Here is a 17,952-nt window from a genome sequence, read left to right on the forward strand (position 1 = left end):
TGGAAACAAATCTCTTTCTTCAGAGCACCTTTGCCTCAGCATGGGTGGGTGGGTACTCTCATCTCAGCCATCCTGGGTGAACCAAAGGAGGGGAGCAGGTGCCTGGTCCCCCTCAGAGCAGGTGTAGTGAGCATGAGTTGTGCTTGGGAGTGGTGGTGACTAGCAGCAGCAGGGCTAAACCTGTCCCCAGCAAACAACCCCTGATGATGGGTGGGGCTTCTAGCACCCTTTGGATTTAACCTCGAGCCCCTCCCTGCTCCCATTTCAGTAGGTCAGTGGTGATGGTGTAGTCAAACCAGCAGAGAAAAGAAACCCGGGTAAGGAGATGCTATTTGCTCCCAAGGGGCAGGTTATTGTGTCTGGGCAGCAGAGGGGAAAATCCCTAAACCTCTCTTTTACTCCTGCATTTCTGTGGCTAGGGAAGGGTACTGGCAACATCAGTGAGGAATTACATCTCAGCAGAGGCTTCTTTGTGTAATGTCTTCACTAATTTAGTGGCCATGAGACAAAGGATTGAGTGGAGTCGATCTCTTTCTGTATTATCAAGCACCTTTGGGGCTGTAGTGGAACCTTAGGATGCTTTTGCTCGCTGGAGTAACCCTTCAGATGTCTCTAACAGGAGCTTTACCTTCTCTTGGATGGAATCTTAGACTGGATATCAGAAAGAGTTCTTCATAGTAAGGGTGGTGAGACACTGGAACTGCTTGCTTAGGAGGTTGTGGATGCCCCCTCCCTGGAAATATTCAAATCCAGGTTGGATGAGGTCTTGAGCAACCTGGTGAAATGTGTCCTTGGCCATGGCAGGGGGGTTGGTCCCTTCCAACCCAAATCAGTCTACGATCTTGTAAGTTGTGACTTTCAAAAGCACAAGGGAGAAATGTGGGGTGTAGTCCTGGTGGTTTTCTCCTGTGAGCAGGCAGTGGTTATGATTTTCTGTTTTCTCCAAGTGTTGACTCTCCTCATTTTGGGAGCTAGAGGAGCTGGGTCTTGCCCCAAGAAAGACATCTTAGCATGCTACTTTCTCCTTCCTGCATTCCTGAGGAGGAAAGAGAGATGATCTAGTTTTCTGGCTGCTCTAGGGAGTGAAGGGGATTTCTCTGCAAGACTGAATATTTTGAACCAAGACCTGGGAGGGCTGAGTATCTTGAAGCAAGAACCTGAACACAGATTCTCAGCAACCTGATTTAGCTGCCAGAGTGTTTGATTGGAGACACTCTGCTTGCTCAGGAGAAGAAACCTGCATCAGTTCATGCAGAGAGAGGAGAGGGGAAGGTGGAGAGTGCTCAAGTTAGATATTCCATCTGAGTATTCTGAACTGACAGCCATGTGAAGTAAAACAGAAAATCCCACAAGCTACCTAAGGCTGGCTGGAAAACAAAGCTTTCTCTCCAAGGCAGAAGCAGCAAAGGTCACTCAGAACACCCACCACAGTGTGTATTTTTAAACCCTGTGATGTCCATTCTCAGGGGCTCTAATCATCATCAGGGCTTCCCTTTAGCAGAGAGGCTTGGACTAGATGATCCTCAGAGGTCCCTACCCAACCCCACCATGCTGAGATTCTGCCAGCAATCTCATTGTGTGTTATGGACAGACAGGTAAGGGGCCAACCCCAAAATGCTTCTAATGATGTAGACAGGGAGTTGCATGGGAAGGGTTCACAAATACACACACACACACACAAGTGTGGGGGGGTGTTATTTGATGTCTAGCATCCTGTCTCCTGATAGCATTGCCCTGCAGTGATAGATGTTCCCCAAACCCAAGGAGGAAATCCCTGACCAAAGAATGTGGAACTACAAATGAAGGTGATCTGCGTGCTCAGGCTGAGCGTAACGAGGTACCCCACACACATTCTGGGGAGCTGTGCCTCTCCTTGCCTCTGGTAGCAACCAGATTGCACCTTTGCCTATCTTTGCAGGAACAAAGATCTTGGGTTTGTGTTGTGACTCTATTAATAACCTGCCCTTCCCTCATGCCAGCAATTTGGTTGATTTCTTGTTTATTGCTTTTTCACCTCCTCCCATCAATAATCCAGCCACAGAGCCCCCAGGAGTTGGAGAACCAACTACTCGTCTTGCCTAGGAAAGCAGTGATGGGAGCCCCAGCCTTCCCAGGTTCTCACCCCAGTTACAATCCTGGGGACAGCAATCACACAGCCAGCCTGTCACAGCAGGGCCATCCACTGGCTTTGGGAGGTCCATTCTGGCTTCTGTCTCCTTGGGGGTTTGCTACAGAGACCAGCTGCAGGATGGGCACCTGTTAGTGAGGGCCATGGGTAGGTTCTGCACTGTGGCTCTTGCCTCTTCTCCTCCATTGGATTTGCACTTTCCAAATCAAAGTGTTGCAGCTGGGATGTCTCAGGTGGATTAGGTCAAAGAATCATAGAACCACAAACTCACAGAATAGTTTGGGTTGGAGGGGACCTTAATGATCATCTAGTTCCAATCACCCCCGCCATGGACAGGGACACCTTCTGCTGGACCCGGTTGGCATGGGGTTCTTTTTGCCTCTCAGTCCTTCTTGCCATTAACCTGTGACCCCAGAAAATTCCACATCAGGGACTTGGAAAGGGTGAGAAGAGAGAAAAGGCCACGAAGAACCATCTTTACCCATGCTCTCCAGCCATATAGGTCAGGCAGAAGCAATTTCCCATGCTCTACCTGTCCCAGGGATGAGCTGAGCTGCATTCTGCGTCCATCTCAGCGTCCTTGCTCAGTTCCATTAGCTAAACCTTTCTTGAACATCTCCAGTTCCTGCCCCCTCCCTCCCTCCTTCGCAAAACAGCCCTGCCTTGGTTTTACGTGTGCTTCGTTTTCTCCATGCTGTCCTTCCCGCTCATCCCGACCCCCCCCCCCCCCCCCCCCCCCCCCCACTGTTTGGGGGTTTTAAAGCCCCTGGGAAGGTTGAAACAAAACCTTTTCTTGCCGGAGCGCTTTGTTTGCCAGGAGGGTGAAGTGGAGGGAGGGCGGGGGGTGTTCGGCAGGGAGCAGGGAGCGGAGCGAGGCCAGCAGGGGGCCGGGGCTGGGTTTGATTCATAAATCCGCGGCGGCTCCATTGACAAAAGCACGGCGCAGGAGCTGCTGAATGGGGCGCGCCGCTCCCACCGGCGCGGGCTGCGCGGCGGGGCAAGGAGGGCTCGGAGGTGGCCCTGCGCTCTCTTTAACGAGGTGGGGGAGGGGAGGGAGAGGTGCAGAAACTGCTTCAGCTCCCAAAGGCTGCGCGAAGCTGTCAGAGAAGCTTTGGATCGCAGAAGCTCGGAATTAGAGAATCCTAGAGTCAGAGCATCCCAGAATCCTAGAACCCTTGAATCAAAAGATCTTGGAGTCCTAGAGTTAGGGAAGCCCAAACCCCTTGACTCACACAACCAGAGAATCCTTGAGTCATAGGATCTCAGGACTCTAGAATCCCAGAGTCACGAAATCCCAGAGTCCTGGAATCCTAGAATCACTGAATTCTGGAATCTTGGAATCCTCCAATAATAGAATCCCAGAATCCCTGAGTCCTTGACTCATAGACTCACAGGATCTTGGAGTACCAGAGTCCTAGAATCCTTGAGTTTTAGAATCCTAGAATCCCATAATCATAAAATCATCCGATCCCAGAAACCTCGACTCAGACTCATAGGAGCTCAGAATCCTGGCGTTATAGAATCACAGAATCCTAGAATCATGGAATGCCAGAATCAGCAAATCTTAGAATCTCAGACTCCTCAAATCCTAGAATCCTATAATTCCAGAGCCACGGTATCCTAGAGACCCAGACTCCCATAAACCTATCATTCCAGCAAGCTGGAAGGGAACTTTGAAGGCAATGACAGCAGCCGTGCCAAAGCCATCTTTGCATTATTGTCCTCATTAATTTAGTCAGCCATGAGACAAAGAGCTTAGTGGAGCTGATCTTTCTGATGGAACCCCAGCATGGTGGGATTGGAGATCATCCAGTCCAACCCCCCTGCTAAAGCAGAGGCACCCACATCATCTTGCCCAGGATCACAATGGCCGGCTGGGTTTAGAATCTCTCCAGAGAAGGAGACTCTGCAGCCTCTCTGGGCAGCCTGCTCCAGCACAGCACAGAGAGCTGGAAGTATCTGGGGGTCTGTTGGATGCTGAGGATACTTCTGCTCACTGCAGTAACCATACAGACATCTCTGTGAGGGCAAAAAGCATCTTTGCCTTCTCCTGGACAGCATCTTTTGACCCTGGGGGCTGTTCAGTGAGGGCAAGGCAGGAGGTTTCTCCAAAGCTGGATGCCACCCCCTCCTTCCCGCTCTCCTCCTCCCATCCCAAACCATAACCCAAATTTCTCCTCCAGATTTTAAAGGTACAACACCCAAGATGCTGCTGTGGGGTGTATCTGGAGGTGCCTTGTAGCAAAGTTCCGCTGCTGATGGCTGAAGTCTTGCTCTCAAACAGATTTCCCAATGTGAGTGAGAAAGGAAAGTATGAGGGAAGCAGAAGCTTTCCTCACCAGGCAACTCTCAGGAAATGGTTGTTGCATTGGGTTTTTGGGGTCTTATCTTCCCAATCCAAAATGGAGCCAGATGTGGTGGGAGGCAGGTTAAAACTTCACAGTCAGACCTTATAGAATCACAGAATCATTTAGGTTGGAAAAGACCTTTAGGATCATCCAGTCCACTCCTTTTCTAACTCTACTTCAAGTCAGGTGCTGAACCATGTCCCTCAGCACCTGTGTCTTTGTAACACCTGCCATGATGGGGATTCAACCACCTCCCTGAGCAAGCTGTTCCAGTGTTTGAGAACCCTTTCAGTAAAGAAGTTTCTTCTAATATCCAACCTAAACCTCTCCTGGTGCAATTTCAGGCCATTTCTGCTCATCCCATTACTTGTTCCTTGGAAGAAGAGACCAACACCCACCTGGCTCCAGCCTCCTTTCAGTGAGTTGTAGAAACCCAGAAGGTCTCCCCTCTCAGCCCTCTATTCTCCATACTAATCATCTCCAGTTCTCTCAGCTGCTTCTCACCATGATGTTTGAGGTAGTAGAGCAAATGCTGTAGTTTAGCCCTGAATATGGGCTGAAGCAGACAGTGGGATGCAGGCTGGATGCCTTTCACTGTGGTACCAGTCTGGCAAGGCTTTGATAGTGCCAGAGATGCTCATGACTTTGCTTTTGTTAAATTCCAGATAAATCCCCCCCACCCTTGAGTTTCCTGTGCTCTGTGCAGTGACTTTTCCCTTTGGAGTTCAAGTTGTGAGGGTAACTCTTCTTCACATGGAGAGGAGGGGAAAAAGTCATCTTCCTTTGATCTACTCCTCTCTGATGAGACCCTACCTTGAGTAGTGTGTCCAGCTTTGGAGCCCCTGTTACAGGGCAGGTAAGGATGTGCTGGAGTGTGTCCACAGAAGGGCCCCGAGGATGCTCAGAGGGCTGGAGCTGCTCTCCTTGTGAGGATAGGCTGAGAGAGTTGGAGTTGTTCAGTCTGGAGAGGAGAAGGCTCTGAGGAGACCTTCTTGTGGCCTTCCAGTATCTGAAGGGGGCTACAAGAAAGCTGGGGAGGGACTTTTCAGGGTGTCAGGTAGTGATAGGACTGGGGGAAATGGAGCAAAACTAGAAGTGAGTAGATTCAGATTGGATGTTAGGAGGAAGTTCTTCACTGTGAGCGTGCTGAGACACTGGCACAGGATGCCCAAGGAGGTGGTGGAAGCCTCATCCCTGGAGGTTTTTAAGCCCACACTGGATGTGTCTCTGGGCAGCCTGATCTAGTGTGAAGTGTCCCTGCCCATGACAGGGGGATTAGAACCGGATGATCCTTGAGGTCCCTTTCAGCCCTGACAATTCTGTGATTCTGTGACCTGGGGCTAAACACGGCCCTTAGTTTGTGTACTCTGCTACCTGGGTCACATGTGGTCTCTGCTGCTCCTAAACCCAGGAGCTGGGCAGCCTATCCAGCCTGCAAATCTCTTGGTGGTTCTTCCAAGAACTGAACCTTCTGCAGTCATTCTTGGCAGTCTTTAAGCACAGGATTTGATTAAAACAGCTGAGCAGAGCAAGACATGTCAGTCTCACCTACAGTTATGTTTGGTGACTTACCTTGGCCATCCCTCCCTCCCCATTCCTAACTGTTCTTAGCCTGCTGTCTTCTTGCAGGCTCTGCTCTACTTGACCCCGAAGTGCTGCATGCAGCAAGCTGCCTCCTTTCCCCGTCTTTTAGGTGCTCAGAAGGTTTGTTGCTGCACAGGTAGCATGGTGCCTCCCTCTTCTAGAAAACTCCAATATTTGCCAGACTGCAACACTTGGGAAGACAGCAAGAGAACACTGAGAGAAACATCACTTCTCAACACTATCTTAAGGGTGTCCTGCTGGCATTGGCTCCTGGGAATGGCACAGTAACAAGTGAGGAGCCTCATAAATAGACCTGAGGCACTTTCTTTGGGTGTGCTATAATTAGAACCACAGGCAACAAATTGGAAACCCAGCATTTATCTGCATCTCTTCTGAGGGTGGTGGCTGTGGTGGCTGTAGCTGTATTGATTAGCTGTTGGAGCAGCTTGGGGAAGCTGACATCATGATACAGGACAAAAGATGGAGTGTAGAGTGTTTAGTTTCACAGGATCCTGGCATGGTGGGAGTTGGAAGGGACAAACAGAGATCACCCAGTCCAACTCTCCTGCTAAAGCAGGTGCCCTGCAGCAGCTTGCCCAGGATTGCATTGTCCAGGTCAGTTTGGAATCTCTCCAGAGGAGGAGATCCCCATGACCCCTGTGCTGGGCACTGGTGAGGCTGCTCTTCAAATACTGGGTTTGAATTTGGACCCTCACTACAAAAAGGACATTGAAGTGCTGGAGTGGATCCAGAGAAGGACAATGAAACTGGTGAAGAGTCTGAAGAACAAGGCTGGAGAGAAGCGGCTGAGGGAACTGGGGGTGTTCAGCCTGGAGTCGAGGAGGCTGAGGGGAGACCTCATTGCCCTCTGCAACTCTCTGAAAGAAGGCTGGAGTGAAGTGAGGGTTGTCTCTCCTCCTTAGCATTAGAATGTAGAGAGGAAATGTTGTGAAATTGTGCCAGGAGAAGTTTAGGTTGGAGATGAGGAAAAATTTCTTTGCTTCAAGAGTGGTCAGGGATTGGCACAGGCTGCCCAGAGAGGTGGTAGAGTCACCATCCCCAGGGGTGTTTCAAGAAACCTGTGGACATGGCACTTGGGGACATAGTTTGATGGCCATAATGGTGCGGGGTTGAAGGCTGGAACTCTTGGAGATCTTTTCTATCCAAAACAATTCTATCATTCTATGTCTGCCTGTCTCAGAGCCCAGGATTCTTACTGCAACTATTGCACAAAATGAACCTTTGCCTCTCTCCAGTGCCCCAGTAAGGACCTGTACTGACACAGCTTCAGAAAGTTCAGACAGTGAAATTGTTTAATTTATGAGAGCAACATATACAACAGGCTTGGGATTGCTGGTGATAAAGGCACTGACTGCAAGATGATTGATCTCAGAATTAATAAATCCTGGGTAACATCTGGCACAGCTGGAGACACAAACCTTTGCCATAGCTCCAGAAATGCAGCCAGAGTTCAGCCATCTTCTCACCAAGAAAGATGTCCCTGTCTTGGGTGGAGGAGAAGGAGCACAGCCCATTGATTGTCCTCATCTCTGTCTTTCTGCTGCTGCACCTTTTGCTGCTGGCCCTAGTGCCCCTGCACCCTAAGAGATGTTCCTCTTGGGGGTTTTTATACCATAGCCCTATCTGTCCCTCCTTCCAAGGTGGTGCTCAGCATGATTTGGGTGAAGGAGTAATGTTGTCATCTCAGTTTGGCTCATTAGCATACCAAGGACAGTTAACTTTGATATTAAAACTCCATTTAATTAGGCAAAGGTTTTTGCTTGGGCACCCTGGCCCTCAAAAAGTGCTTTGAAATTGGGTGATTATGTTATTTGAGCCCTGCTTCATCAGTTTTAGCCAAAACAGGGCCAACTTATCTCCACAAGACTCCCTTCTTCAGCTCTTTGGCAGCCAGCTTCACAGATCTTCATTTAACACAAACACCTGCTGATGGCAAATTACCTTGGTCCCCAAGCTTGCCTTCAGCTTGCCTTCTCTCCTGGGAAGCTGGGCACTTAGCCCACCAGACTTCACAACCTCTCTGAGCAACCTGGCCCCATCCTCTTGCCCCTCATCAAGTATCTCTTGCTGAGCATTGCTCAGATCCCCTCTCAGGCTGCTCTTCTCCAGGCTCTACAGCCCCAGGGCTCTCAGCCTTTCCTCCTCACAGAGATGCTCCAGGCTCCTCAGCATCTTTGCAGCCTCCAATGGACTCTCTCCAGTAGTTTCCTGTTTCTCTTGGACTGGAAAGCACAGATCTGGACTCAGTGTTACAGGTGTGGCCTCACTAGGGCAGAGTAAGGATGAATGAGAACCTCCCTTGACCTTCTGGCCACACTCTTCTGAACAGCAACAGAGCTTTTGCTGTTGTGTTTGTAGGAATGGCAGGAATTGACAGTAGCCTGATGGTCTACATCTCTGTTGTCTCCTGCTTATTGGAACAGGTGAGTAAGGCCATCTGGCAGAAGGAATCTGGGGAAAAAAGGGATAAGTCAGGATAACTTTTAGCATGATGTGTGTAAGATCATTACTTGAACACAGGCCACACCTAGTTTGCACCCTTTTGCTGTGTGTGGCTTTCCCTGCAGTCCTCCATGCTTGTTTCCAGTGTGCCTACTGATGTGCATGGAGGTGGGTGCTGGTGTGCAGGTGAGTGCCTCGCAGTGGCACAGAGCCCAGAGGGCAGGCTGGAAGCTGCATTGCAAACAGCATATGCAACACAGTTTTCTATCTCCAGGGTTTCCATGCTTGCTTTCAGCCAGTCTCTGTTTCCCTGCTTCCTGAAAGGAAATTTAATTCCCTCTGAGTGAGGTTCTGGAACATCCTGTCTTCCTCTGCTCATACCGTACCCCCCCAGAACATAGAATCACACAATGCTTTGGGTTGGAGGGGACCTGGAAGATCATCTAGGTCCAACCTCAATGACATGGGCAGGGACATCTTCTACTAGACCAGGTTGCTGTCTTTGAACAGCTCCAGGGAGAGGGCATCCAGTTGTGGTGTCTCGCTTGCCCCGGGTCCTTACACTGCATTTGGTTCACTCTTGTACTTCCCTCTCCTTTCTCCTCCTGTGTTTGCGAGGACCAGCATGGAGCCCCAGAGAACAGCTGGGGAAGATCTGGGGAGGACAAACATGAAGGGAACATGCACAATGAGCAGGACACCTGAAACACAGCACTCCAAACCTTGGTTGTGAAGTCTGTGAAGACCATCGCTAAGCTTCTTCCATTCCTCCTCACTGCTTTTCATCCACTCCCTTCCTTCTGGCTCTTTCTTTTCCAGTGCTCCAGCTTCCCTGAAGTCCCCTCCATTACTTTGTACCTCCATGTCTTCTGACAGCTTCCTTTTCTTCTCCATGCACTGTTTGTAGTTATCCTTCCTCTTTTTCTCCTGGGCCATCTCAGCTTTACCCTTCTTCTCACCCCACACTCCAAGGTAACTTCAGAGGCAAGGAGAAGCATGGCAGTGTTTGAGTCCTGGTTGAATGAAAATGCCATACAAAGGGAAAGCTTCAAGTGGCTCTGGTCAGAGCTGGGAATGGTGCCCATCAGAAGGGCAGTGAGATGGACTACATTATGCTTACATGGAGGGAAGGGAGGGAGTTTTTCTAGGTTGTTTTCATCACTGCCTACCCACCCTTCATCCTTCACCAAGTCTCTCACCACATCTCTGGGCCAGGGCCCCAAGTCTTTTCCCTTCCCTTTCATCTCCTGACACCTTTCAGCCCCCCTCCCTCTGACCTCTCCACAGCTCTGACCTCTCCTGCAGACTCTTCTCTCTGCACCCACCCTGCTTATCCAACACACTTGCCCCAAAGCCTTCCCTTTGTTCACCACCATCGCCCCCAAAACGGCAAATATGTGGAAACTCCACAAGGGTTTGTGTTGAGGAGGCTTTGGATCAGTGACTTACTGAGGCAGTTGACCAGGTTGCTTGTTTTGCTTTGACTTCCCTTGATCCAGGTAACCTAATCCTCATTTGTTTTCATTGTTGGTTTTTTTTCATCTGTCTCCTATCTTCCCTCCATGAGTCATGACCAGTTTTTCCTGACTGCTTCTGTTTCTAAACCAACACTGGCCTATTTGTTTTGGAGCATTCACCAGCCCTGGTTTTAAGCCAGAGATAGAGGGATCTGGAAAAAGGTGGCCTTGTAAAGCATAAGTTGCATCGACACTGTTCCCTTCCCAAAAGCTGTTGGTAGAAGTCACCTGTTCCGGGCACAGGTGCGACTCAGATGCAGCCAGAGTCACCTGGAATCACCTGGAAACCTTCTGGCCTCAGCACATGTCTTACGGCTCAGAAATAAGGATGGAGCCCCTGCTTATACCAGTGCTAGACATGGAGTCACCAGCAGGCTGCAGATGCACCCATATCTGTGTGGTTGTTCAGCCCGAAGACAGCTGTGGGGAGACCTTGGAGCAACCTGCCAGTGTTGAAGTGGGCTACAGGAGAGCTACAGAGGGACTTTTATAGTTGCATGTGCAACAGGACATGTGGTGATGGCTTCAAACTGGAAGAAGCTGAATGTAGATAAGCTATTGGGAAGGAATTCTTCCCCATGAGGGTGGTGAGGCACTGGAACATGCTGCCCGGAGAAGTTGTGGAGGCTGTGATAAGCCTGGTGGTGCTCAAAGCCAGGCTGATTGGAGCCTTGAGTAACCTAATCTGGTAGGAGATGTCCCTGCCTAGAGCAGAGAGTTGGAATTAGGTAATCTTTAAGGCCCCTTCCAACCCAAACCATTCTGTGATGACATGAAATAAAGGGACTTGTGAGATGCCCAGCTGAGGATGCTTCTTGCTCAAACCCCTCTGAATTTGCCCCAAGTGGCATTATGCCAGGGAGGCTTCATCAGCATCATGACAATCACCTCAAGGCCACTTTCAGCATCTGGGTGTGTTTTGTATTTCCTCATTAAGCAGATGATGATGATGATGATGATGCTTGTTCCTCACCAGAGCAGAGCAACCGAGGTTCCCCAGGTTGGACCTGGACACACCCGGTGCTGAGGTGCCTCCACTGGTGCTGAGCTGTGGCAGTGATTAATCATCTAGGCCCTGCTCCTCCAAACAGGCATGAGTTGGATGTTACTCCTCTGAGTAATCCCTTCAGTTTCCAAATGGATTAGTCACAGCCTCAACGCCTGGCACGTGAATGATGTTTGCAGGGCGAGAGCCCTACTTATGGCCTGCTCTTCCAAATTATTGGTGTCTAGCCTGGTGCCTCTGTTCCTCAACAGCTTCACCCATGCTTGGAGGAGAGAATAAAAAAGTCTTCAGCACTCCCTTGGACTGTGAAGGTTGCAGAACAAGGTGTGGTGTGAACACATGGCTTATCTGTTAGGGCCAAGGAGCTGGTGAGGGGATTGGAGGTCTTATGAGGAGAGGCTGTAGGAGCTGGGACTGTGCAGTCTGAAGATGAGGAGGCTGAGGGGAGACCTCATTGCTCTCAACAGTTACCTGAAAGGAGGTTGGAGTGAGGCTGATGTTGGACTCTTCTCCCAGGCAACTAATGACAGGATGAGAGGAAAGGGCCTCAAGCTGTGCCAGGGGAGGTTTAGGTTGGCTATTAGGAAGGATTTCTTTTCTGCAAGAGTGGTCAGGCTGCCCAGGGAGGTAATGGAGTCACCATCTCTGGAGGTGTTCAAGAAATGAGCAGATGTAGCACTTTGAGACATGGTCTAGTGGTCACAGAGGTGTTGGGCTTTTCCAGCTTTGATGATGCTGTCTCTATGATGTATAGTGTAGACCATGGAGGGACACAACTGCATCGTGCCATGGGTATGGACCTGCTTCAGGTTTCCAAGCTCAGTGCTGTCAACAGCTTTTACCATTAGAATCATTAAGGTTGGAAAATACAAGGTCATCAAGCCAAACCATGCCCCTGCTTCCCAGCAAGGTGGTTGAATCCCTATCCATGGAGGTGTTTAGAAGACATAGAGATGTGGTGCTGAGGGACATGGTTTAGCACCAGCTTTGGTAGAGTTAGAGAATGGTTGGACTTGAGGATCTTAAAGGTCATTTCTAACCAAAACCGTTCTATGGCTCCATGATCTGAAAGGTCTTTCCAACCAAAATTGTTCTGTGATCTGGGAGGTCTTCTCCAACCAAGACCTTTCTATGGCTCTATGATCTGAAAGGTCTTTCCAACCAAAATTGTTCTGTGATCTGGGAGGTCTTCTCCAACCAAGACCTTTCTATGGCTCTATGCTCTGAAAGGTCTTTCCAACCAAAATAGTTCTGTGATCTGGGAGGTCTTCTCCAACCAAAACCATTCTATGGCTCCATGATCTGAAAGGTCTTTTGCAACCCAAATGATTCTACGTTTCTGAGATCCATCTTGCATCAAGCAGTGTAAATGGGGGTGGTGGGTTGGGTTTTTTCCTCCCTCTCCTCCTCTTTCTTTCTGCAGATTAAATCAGTTTTGCCAGGTGAAGACAAGATGGAGCCCCAGTAAGCAGCTTGTGGATTTAAAATCCCCCAGCCTTTAATGAAATTCCTGCGGGCTGCTGTGTCCTTCCCTTGTGAGCTGAAGCTGCAGGCACGCAGGCCGGGGCCACCACAGTTGTGAATGTGCCATCGCCGCGCATTACCGCCGCTCTGCTGCATCGCTGTGGCATGAATGGGGGGTGACATGTGCATGCCCACAGGTCCACGTGAGAGAGGTGGGGGTGAGGAAGGGAGGATATTTTTAAACCTGAATGTAAGAGGAGTGTGTGTGGAAAAATAAAAAAGGGGAAAAAACCCACAACAAACCAGAAAAACCCAAAGTGGAAGCTGCTATCCTAAAATAACCTCTTGTCTCCTGCCCGCCCACCCCACTGCCCCCACCCCCAAAAGAGGAAAATCATCAAATTACAAACTGAATGTCTGGCTGTTGGCATTTAGCATTCATTCTGGTTGCCCCCCTCCTGCCCCCCACCCCAGAGGGTATCAGTGGATTGATATCTTCTGATCTCTGGCGGGCTACCCTTCGGTGGCTGATGCTTGGGCTAAAAACAGAAAGATGCAACACAAAAGATACCGCAGTCAGCTCGAGCAGGGGGGATATTTTTAGATCAGAAAAGGGAAAGGAGGGGAGAGAGAGAGAGAGAGAGAGAGAGAGAAGAGAGGCTGGGCTTGGGTTTGCAATCTAATTTGGTCTCTCTCTTCTCCCCCCAGCCCCCCCTTCCCCTCCTAGTTCTCTCTTTTTATTTTTTTCCCCTCTCTCTGTTTTTGCTGCTGCTCCATCGGTGGTATTTTCCATACAGCCTGATTCCTCGGCCAGGGGTTTGCTGGAGGGGTGGGTTTGGGGAGGGGGATGATGGAAGGGGTATGGGGGGGGGTGGGGGGGAAAGGACCAGTAAAGCCAAAGCCAAGCTGAAGATTCTGGAGTTTTATGGCTCATTCCAGCTAGTGGCTTCTCTCTGCCAGTTGAATTAATTTGATACTATTTTTGAAAGTCAGTGTTTCTAAGGGAGACCTAATGACGCAATGACGTCAATGCAGGTCAATAGCACACACTGGAGGCACTGACTGTGCTACTGGGAGCCAAGGGCTCCAGCAGCCACAGCCGTTCCCCCCCCCCGCCTCCCCGTCCCCAAACCATCACAAGCGCCCCCCCCACCCCTCCCCATTACCCACCCCCTGGGTTGTTTGCACCTTGCCCCCCGCACCCCCCCAAAAAAAACCCCCAAAAACAAGCAACCAAAAAAACCCAGTAGAAAATATCCACGGTGAGACGCAGTGCAGTGGAAAATAAACCATTAAACCCCCTTCTCTAACTGGGCACTGAAAGGGGGGGGACACGCAGAGGCAAGCAGGGACACGCGTGGGGCTGCAGCCGGGATGGAAATAGCTGCGTGGGTGACGGGGAGCGGGAGGGTGTCCCGCGTGTGTGTCTATGTGTGCGTGCCCCTCCATCGGTCCGAGCATCGCCGGGGGCGCTGGGGGGTGATGAGTGGGTGTCTCCCCCAACCCTGCAGCAGCTGAGGCTGGGGGCGGTAGGGACCCAGTGGGTGTCCCCTACCCTCCATATTACCGGAGAGAGCCGAGCGGGGGCTGAGCGGATCCCCCCCGCAGCAGCGGGGCTGGGTTGGGGGGGATGCGGGGGCGGCAGGCGTGGGCGGCAGGCGGGGGCTGAAGGAGGGAGGAGGGAGGGGGCTGCTTCTCCCTGTCTCCAAGTCAGCCTCTGAACACCGACTGGCTGCCTTTTTTTTTTTTTTTTTCTCTCTTTCTCCCGGCTCTTTTTTTTTTTTTTTTAAACTCTTTTATTTTTTTTCCCTTTCCCTTCTTTTTTCTTTTTTTCTTTTTACCTTTTTTGGCTCCTTTTATTTTTTCTTCTTTTTTCCTCTCTTTTTATTTTTGTCTCTTTCTTTTTTGCTTCTTTTTTTTTTCCCCCCTCTTTTTTCGTCTCTTTTTCCTCTTCTATTTTTTTGACCTCTTCTATTTTTTTCCCCACTCTTTTTTTTCCTGCCTCTTTTTTTTGCCTTGCCTCTGTCGCTCTCCTTTTTTTTTTTTTTTAATTGCCTGCCTTTTCTTTTTTTTTTTTTTTCCCTCCCTCTCCAGCCTTTTATTTATTTAATTTTATTTTTCCTCCCCTCTGCCTTTCTCCTGGACGAGTGCAGGCAACACATTACGCGAAACCCTTTTGCGATCCACAGCTCTTAAAACAAACGCTCTGGTTTCTTTAGACAGCTCCTTCCCAGCCTTTTAGCTCTTCCTTCCCCAGCCCCAGATTCCCTAGAAAACCATCTGAGGTGGAGGGGGGGGAAAGAAGGGAAAAGCTCTTTTTTCTTTTGGAAGGGAGGGAATCGTTCTCTTTTGGTTTTGTTTGGGGATTGTTTTTGCTTTGGGGGACTTCTTTTTGTATTTATTTTGGTTTTGGGGTCTTTTTGCATACAAAACTAAGTGAAGAAGATTTGGCAAGGTAGGTTGCTCTCTCCGTCTGTGTGGTGTGTGTGTGTGTGTGAAGGTGATTTTTTTCCCTTTGGCTTTTGGCAAAGTTTTGTTCTCCCGTTTCAGTTGTTTAGATGGTTTTGTTGTTGTTGTTTTTGTCGTTGTCATTCCCACCGAGTAGACTTTTCAGGCTGTGTCTTCTGCTTTGTGAAAAGGGGCCAACGTTTCATCCACATACCCCCCACAACCCCATCCTTCCTTCTCCTCAAGAGTTTGTGTCGTGTGTCTTGTGTGTTCCATGCTCACACAAAAGGCATGTGAGGTGCTGAGCTCCAAGATTTAAGACCTCAGCACCACCACCACTTTTTTTGCAGCAGTTTTCACTCTGTCACATTTTGAGGTGGGGGGGGGGGGGGGGTGCAGAAGGAAGGGATCCACTTGCTAACAAGCTGACAAATGAAACTTTAATTGCAGAAAGAGTCTAAAGGTGGAGGAGGGTGGACGGGACTTGATGGTGACTGCAGAGAGGATTTGCTTCCGCGGGACTAGGATTATAGTGGAGTTTGGGGGTGAGTGGGCTGGGGGTAGGGTGACACACACAGAGACTAAATAATAAGAAAGTAAATGATGAGAGAAAATGCTAATTAAAGTGCTGCAGGCAAGTGAGAGGCTGTTGCAAGCTCAAGCCACCTGTAGAGGGAAATCTTTATACATAGTAATTTCTGATCGCTGATCTATGGAGGAACTCAAATTGCAGCTTCGGAACTTTGCCGCTTGGCGAGGTGGAAGGTGAGACGCTGAGCTGCTCCAGCCCTTCTCAGAGGGGTGGTGGTGGGGTGGGATTCGGGAGCTGCAGAGCTTGTCAGCTCCGGAAGAACCAGAGTTTAGCAGCTCCTGAGGCTCAGTCTCCACCTTGGCTGCAGCCATCTGTGGTGCATCTTCGAGGCTGCTGCACTCAGCGTGGTGGTTACCAACAGATGTCTTGGCTGAGAGGAGTGGGTTGGGTTTGTTGCTAGTTTCAAGCAAGTTTCTCAACCAGGAGATGTTGGGAGGTCTTTACTTCATGGCTGAGGGGATCCCAAAGGACCGGCTGGTCTGAAGAGCTCCTGTGCAAAGAGCAGTAATGAACAGCTCATGCTAACTGTCTCAGGGCACCGTGGGAGGCAAGCACCACGCCTTGTGCTCTGCCTTCTCCTCTGATGAGCCTCAGCCTGACCTCAGAGGGGGCTCAAAGTGCAACTGTGGGGTGATGGCCTCAAAAGCATGGTGGCACTGGAAAGCAAAGCTGTGGCAGGCGGTGCAGAGTCCAAAGTGGGGTGGTTTGGAGGTGGTACTGACCCTGCTTGCGTGCTCATCCACTGACTTGGCCCACTGCAGTGAAGGAATGTAGGCCTACCAGGAATGGGATGAGGGTTGTAAAGCCCTCATCTCTTTGTTCTCTTGCCTGTTGCACCATGGGTCCACTTGTTCTGCAGAAAGGTGGAGATCTTAAGTTAGCTTGGCCTTGAGTCACCTCTGCAGCCATCTGTTCACCCCCTCAGCTGTCATTTGCCTACCCAGCTGAGAGAAGGTGGAGATGCTGTGGTTTGTTGCTGTGAATCTTGATGCGTACGTCATAGGGGTCAGCTGATGAGTGAGAGCTGCAGGAGGCAACACACCATGGGGTGATGACACACCATGGGGCAGAGCCGCTTCTTACCTCTGCATAGCGCTCCAACAGCTGGAGTCCATCACCTCTTTTAGGTCCAACCTGTGCCCTCAGAATATGATCTCTGGTTTGATGACCTTTATCCTCTCCTGCCAAAAAAAGCAAGTTGTTCCCAGCCTGTCATTTTCTGAGGTTTTGGATCTTCGTCTGTTTTCTTTTCGCTATTCCTGGCCCCCATTCTCAAATCTTTTGACTGATCTGAGTGGTTTGCAATGGCACCAGGTTTAAAGAGCTTCAGGAGCTCCTTGCTTGCCACTTCAAGGGTACAGCCTGTGACAGGGTGAACTCTTTATAATGAGTTTTCATTAATTCCTTGCGCTTCCCTTTCTCTGGGAACTTCTGAGGTCCTACACATGGTCTTCTCAGTACAAACTCTCTTTAACCCAGATCCTCTCACATCCACTTCACCTATGAGTCACTGCACTTTCTAGTCTACAATTACATTTGCATAGCTTGTGCAACAGAGGGAATTCTCCAGCTTGCACACAGCTCATCCACCTTCTGCAGCCTTCCAGATGCTGGCTCTTTTCATGTCAGATGTGTGTAAAAGGCTAACCACCACCACCACCACCTCTTTTTTTCCCCCTGTCCTGTCCTTTCTCTCTACTCCCATTCCCTTCTAGTCCAACAACTTGCATCAATGCAGGACCTTGCCCTGAAAGTGCTTATCTAAGTTTAGAAGCTTATGCTGAAGATTATTCCTCATTAAGGTTCCTTCTGCTTTGCACGTTCCTGTGCTTGTCTTGATTTTCCTCCTGCCAATCTATGTCCTGTGATGCCACTTCTCTCAAGGAGGCTACATATGCTTATGAAATTATTGTTCAAGGGATGGTAGCAAATGTCACCATGTTAAGAGTGAAAAACCATGTAGATGGGGTCATTTCCTCATTTCTCTGTTTCTTCTCTGGACTGTCTTCAGTAGTTGCATAGTGCTTGTAGAGGTCTAGATATGGTCTTCTTCACAGCAAATGGGCAGCTGAGCTAGCACTTACTTATGAAAAACCTTTGAAGAGTACACCCCACATTACCTTCTCTACTCCACAAATAAGAAAACAACCCTCTCTTCTACTTAACTGTGCATGTAGTAGAAGGACCAGATGGAAAAGTCCATGCTGGTGATGTAGAACTATGTTTTGTTGGACATCTTCTGCTATTTTATGACCAGAGATTAATTAGGCTTCAGTTGTGCTAAATACCCGTGCTTTATGAGTGGTTACAGGGAAAAACAAAGCAGATTATGGCTTGGGCTGACTTTGAGTTGATAGAATAATGAAGGAGAGGGCACAAGACCACCAACCATCTGGCAGAAG

The 17,952-nt window shown here is 49.6% G+C and overlaps 2 long non-coding RNA genes across 2 annotated transcripts in view; both read left to right on the forward strand.

Moving 5' to 3' along the window:
- Positions 1-276: 276 nt before the first annotated feature.
- Positions 277-12,786, forward strand: LOC135180964 (uncharacterized). Its single transcript, XR_010304622.1, has 3 exons — positions 277-317; positions 4,312-4,422; positions 12,470-12,786. It is a non-coding gene; the product is annotated as an uncharacterized LOC135180964 (long non-coding RNA).
- Positions 12,787-14,647: 1,861 nt separating this feature from the next.
- The window catches only part of LOC135180146 (uncharacterized), a 31,192-nt gene continuing 27,887 nt past the window's right edge, over positions 14,648-17,952 (forward strand). The window contains exon 1 of the long non-coding RNA XR_010304295.1: positions 14,648-14,965. This is a non-coding gene — a long non-coding RNA (uncharacterized LOC135180146). The remainder of the gene's footprint in view (positions 14,966-17,952) is intronic.

Source organism: Pogoniulus pusillus, chromosome 1 (genome assembly GCF_015220805.1).
Source record: "Pogoniulus pusillus isolate bPogPus1 chromosome 1, bPogPus1.pri, whole genome shotgun sequence".
Lineage (NCBI taxonomy): Eukaryota > Metazoa > Chordata > Aves > Piciformes > Lybiidae > Pogoniulus > Pogoniulus pusillus.